This window comes from Balaenoptera ricei, chromosome 7, assembly GCF_028023285.1.
Source record: "Balaenoptera ricei isolate mBalRic1 chromosome 7, mBalRic1.hap2, whole genome shotgun sequence".
In the NCBI taxonomy this organism is placed as follows: domain Eukaryota; kingdom Metazoa; phylum Chordata; class Mammalia; order Artiodactyla; family Balaenopteridae; genus Balaenoptera; species Balaenoptera ricei.
The window spans coordinates 16460478-16466050 of record NC_082645.1 but is presented as its reverse complement, the minus strand read 5'-3'; positions in this window follow the sequence as shown (position 1 = coordinate 16466050).

Sequence of the window (5573 nt, the reverse complement as noted above, 5' to 3'; positions counted from 1 at the left end):
TCTAGCTGACTTTTGTGTAATTGTGTAAAATAATATTCTAATTGTATTCTTTAGCATGCATGTAGATATCCACTTTTCCTAGCAACATTTGTTGAAGAGACTATCTTTCCCCATTGTGTATTCTTGGCACCTATTTCAAAAACAGATAACTTTATATGTGTGAGTGTTTCTGAGCTTTCTACCTGTTCCATTTTTCTGTATGGCTGTTATTATTCCAGTAATATAGTGTTTTAATTACTATAGCTTTGTAACATATTTTGAAATCAGAAGTGTGATGTCTCCAGCTTTTTTGTTCTTTTTCGAAGTTGCTTTGGCTATTTAGGATCTTTTGTGATTCCAAATAAATACCAAAATTGTTTTCTATATTTCTGTGAAAAGTGCCTTTGGAATTTTGATAGATATTGCTTTGCATCTGTAAATTGCTTTTGGTATTACAGATATTTTAACAATATTAAGTATTCTGATAAAGGAATACAAAGTACCTTTCCATGTTTCTGTGTCTCCTTTAATTTATTTAATCAATGTGTTGTAGTTTTAGTGTACAAGTCTTTTATCTACTTAGTGAAGTTTATTCCTAAATATTTGTTTTAATTTTTAAAAAAATTTTATTGGAGTGTACTTGGTTTACAATGTTGTGTTGGTTTCGTGTGTACAATAAAGCGAATCAGTTTTATAAAAAAAAAAAAAAAAACATTGTATTGAATGCTAGAAATTTGCTAAGAGATTTCAGGTGGTCTCACTACCAAAGAAAAAAGTAACTATCTGAGAGGATATGTTACTTAGCTTGACTGCAGTAATCATCTATATGATTTATGATACATATATGGCATATTGGTACATTACAAATCATAATGTTGTAAACTTAAATGTATACAATTTTTATTAAAATATGCGAATGATTTTCATTATAGTCTTTTATTGTCAAAATGTTATTTATCCACTTAATATTTTAATTCCATGTACAAATAGAATAGGGCATCTTTTCCAAATTACATCTTTTTATTCAGGATATCCACATATCAGGAAACAAGGACTAGCCAGAGGATTTGCACTGTGAGGGTACTTAGATAAAAGCCTTTAATCATCCATGAAACTCATGGAGTCACACAAGGAATAGTCTTGACATAATGATAACCCAAAGATAGGCTTCCATTAAACAATCAGTTTTACTGTGGAACATTTTAAAAAAGAGTAAGTATACATTTTATTATCTTTATATTCTATTTATTTAATTGTCATGAATATAAGGATCTACTACTAAGGCATATTTTAAACAAGTATTTTTTAAATACTGTGACTCTACAATTTTTGAAATTTGTGTTAAGAAAATAAACCAATGAGGACAAAATGTAAAACATATATTCATCGTAGCATTATTTTAAATAGTGAAAAACTTGAAAGTGTGTATATAGCCCATAATAAGACATTGATTGATTCATTTATGACAATCTACTTGCTGAAATATAATGCATTCGTTACAATCCATAATTTTGAAAACATATGTCGACTGAAAAAAAGCACAACCTAAAAGTTGAGAATTATGTTTTATTTGGCAGAATTTCTGAGGATTCAAGCCCGTGAGGCTGCCTCTCAGATGCTCTGAGGGACTGCTCTGAAGAAGTAAAGGAGGAGACAAGGTATATAGAGGATTTTGCAACAAAGCAGGTAGTAGGAACATCAAAAGATTACTGTTAATTAAAGAAAACCAGGCATCTCAAGTTAAGGAATTTAGCGCTTTTCTATATATGGGAAGATGCAAGAGTCTGGGCTCACTGAACTCATTCCTTTGATATGCATCTTAGCTATCTAGTGCCAGCATCCTATGCTTTCCCATCCTGAGTCCCTCCATGGTGCACAGTTGGGGGTGACTGCAGTGGCTGAGGGCTTGGCAGTGGGCAGCCCATTTGTCTCCATCCTGAGTTCCCTCAGGGCTCACCATCAGGAGCTGTGGCTTGATATGGAAGGCAACATTTTTTCATTCACACATATTTAATGGGATGGGAAAACTATTGATAACATTAATGTTAAATAATAATGCAAGATTTCAATTTTCTATACATATGTGAGAGAGGGAGAAATTGAGAGAGAGGAAGGGAAGGGGAGGCAAAGAAAAGGAAGAGAAGTAATGCATTCCTGTGCTTGCTGTACTTCTACTTCAAGATTAGCCGCAAACAGCCACAGCAGCTGTGAGATATCTCTGAAAAGGCTGAATAGAAAATCTGGACCTCAGAACAATCCACAAGAAGAAGGAACAAACGTACCAGCCAGCTCCTTACCATCTCCTGTTTCCAACTGGTAAGAGTTTTTCCCCTGGACACCTAGTTTGTCAACTGTACCTAAACCTGCTGAGTCCAGAAGTAGTCAGATGAGCAGAGTTCCCTTGCCTCCCAGGTGGAATCAAATGGTTCACAAGTACTCTGACATCACAGTGGAACTGACAAGGAGCAATCAGCCAAGACTCCAGGGGATGTGAGAGACAGAGAATCTGAGGAGTCCATGATCTATCACTGACATATCTGTTCAGCTCAGACACGTCTTCTTAGGCACCCCCTTGCAAACCAGCTCTGCTATCAAGTGGTGGAATATCACTGGGAATGCTATTGATTGTGTAAGGTTGCCTGCAAGTCAGGGCATTGCTTCTCAGGGACCCAGAAAGGAAGCTGAACACAGACTCTACTCCTTTTGGCTCTCCAGTCATTCAGGATTTCCATACTCCCCAAGCTTATGACTTGTCCAAAAGAAGTAGTTTCCTCTTACTTTCCAGCCTAGAGCAAACTTTGTATCCTTCCTTTCTAGAAGCTGTATCTAGGCAGTGACCTTACAGGTAATTTTTTTTTAAACAGCTTTATTAATATATAATTCATGTAACATATAACTCATCCATTTAAGTGTATTATTTAATGATTTTTTAGTATATTCAGAGAGTTGTGAAACCATCACCATAATTAATTTTAGAATATTTTCATCACTCCAAAGAGTAACATTATGCCCAATAGCATTTACTCATCATTTGTCCCAAACTCCTCAGCTCTAAGCAATGACTAACCTACTTTTTCTATAGATTTAACTATTCTGGACATTTCACAGAAATGGAATCATATGCTATGTGGTCTTCTGTAACCCTCTTCTTAGAAAACGTTTTCAAAGTTCACCCATTTTGTAGCATGTATCAATACCTTATTCATTTTTAATGTTAAATAATATATAACTGTATGGATATACCTCCATTTTATTTACTCATTCATGAGCTGATAGACATTTGAGTTTCTTCCAATTTTTGGCTATCGTGAAGAATGTTTTGTACAAGTTTTTGTGTGGACGTATGCTTTCATTTCTTTTGAGTATGTACCTAGGAGCAGAATTTCTGTGTCATATGGTAAATCTATGTTTAGCATTTAATAATTGCTGTGCCATTTAGAATCTGACCAGCAATATATGAGGATTCATATTTCAATTTTTGCCAACACTTGATATTTTATGCCTTTACTTCTTCTAGCCATTTTAGTGAATGTGCAATGGTATCTCATGGTTTTTATTTGCCTTTCCCTAATTGTTGCAGGAAAATGGGGCATGAGAAGATGGTCATGTCCCAGGTCTCTGGTGAGTCCCTGTGATGGGCTGCCAAGTGAGAGTCCTTGGTTTCACACAGGAAAGAATTCAAGAGTGAGCCAGAGTAAACTGAAAGCAAGTTTATTTAAAGAGATACACACTCCTTAGACAGAGTCTCAGAAGGCCAAGAGGCGCCCTCAGGGCATGGGCCATCTTGGAAAGTGAGGATGCCCCCAAAATATGGCGTGGTTAGTTTTTACAGGCTGGGTAATTTCATAGGCTAACAAGTGGAAGGATTATTCCAACTATTTTGGGGAAGGGCAGGGAGTTCCAGGAATTGGGCCACCGCCCACTTTTTGGCCTTTTATCGTCAGCCTCAAAACTGTCATGGTGCCTGTGGGTTTGTTGTTTAGCTAACGTATTACAATGAGCACATAATGAGTCTCAAGCTCTACTGGAAGTCGGATCTTCCGCCATCTTGGGCCTAGTTGATTCTAACCAGTCTATGTCTTATCCTGTTCTCAATGGTTGTGTCATTCTTTTAATGGTTGTGCCCTGCCCCCTTTCCTCCTGTCTCATAATGACTAATGATAGCAAGCATCATTTCATGTGCTTATTGGCCATCTGTATGTCTTCTTTAGAGAAATGTTGATTCATATCGTTTGCAAATTATAATTGAGTTATTTGTTTTACTATTGAGTTGTAAGTATTCTTTGTATATTATGGGTAAAAGTCCTTTTCAAGTACTACTCTCTGTTGGTTGTTTTTAACTTCCTTTGGAGGTGTAATTCACAGCACAAATATATTTTTTTAATGTTTATGGAGTCCAAAATTTTAGGTAGCCCCGAGACAAGTTAGAACAGATATACACAATAGTTTGTATATAAGATCTTCACTTTTTCCTCTGATTTGAGGGAGGAAACTGAGAACTGGGCTACTGCTGCTTAAGACGAAGACCACCATGGTTGCACTGTGAGGCATTGAGGCAAGTGTGAGTAAAACACCAGTGTTGAACATGGCTTTTTCTTGATTGGGTGTCTGCTTGGTTGCTGTAAGCCTTTGATTGTTTACCAAAGGTCCTACAAAGTTGATTCAGATGGCTTTTTGTGTAGGGTGGCAAACTTGGAGCTTGCTAGCCCAACATTTTGATGAAGTCCTAGTGCTCCAATTTTGATATCCTTTTTTCAAGATTGTTTTGACCATTAGATACCCCTTGACTTTCCATATGAATTTTAGAATCATTGTGTCAATTTCTGCAAAAAATTTCCAGCTGGTTTTTGATAAAGAAGTACTGCATCAGTAGATCAATTTGGAAAGAATTGCTCTCTGAACAATTTCAAAACTTCCAGTCCATAAACATGGGATGATTTTACATTTATTTAGATTTTTAACTTCTTTCAATGATATTTTATACTTTTCAAAGTATTAGCCTTGTACTTCTTTTGGTAAATTTATCCTTAAGTGTTTTATTCATTTTGATGTTATTATAAATGGAATTGTTTCTTTCATTTCATTTTTTGATTGTTCATTTTTAGTGTATAGAAATACAATAAATTTTTTATTAATTACTGAACTTGTTGAACTTTCTTTCTGAACTCATTGTTTCTAGTAGTGATTTAGTGTACTATTTAGAATTTTTTGTATACAAGATCATGTCATATACAAATACAGATAGTTTTACTTCTTCCTTTCAAATCTGGATGCATTTTATTTGCCCATAGCCATCCTGACTGGAACTTCCAGTAAAATGTTGAATAGTGGCAAGAGTGGACATTTTTGTCTTATTCCTGATCTTAACGGGAAAGCATTCAGTCTTTCACCATTAAGTATGATGTAGCTCTGGGCTTTTCACAGATCCTCTAATCAGGTAGAGAAAGTTAATTGTTGAAATTTTTCTCATGAAAGGATGTTAGATTTTTTTTTTTCAAATGTGTTTCACAGATCTATTTAGGTGATCATGTGGGTTTTGTCTTTATAGTTACGGGGTATTACATTAATTGATTTTTGGAGTTTGAATACACTTT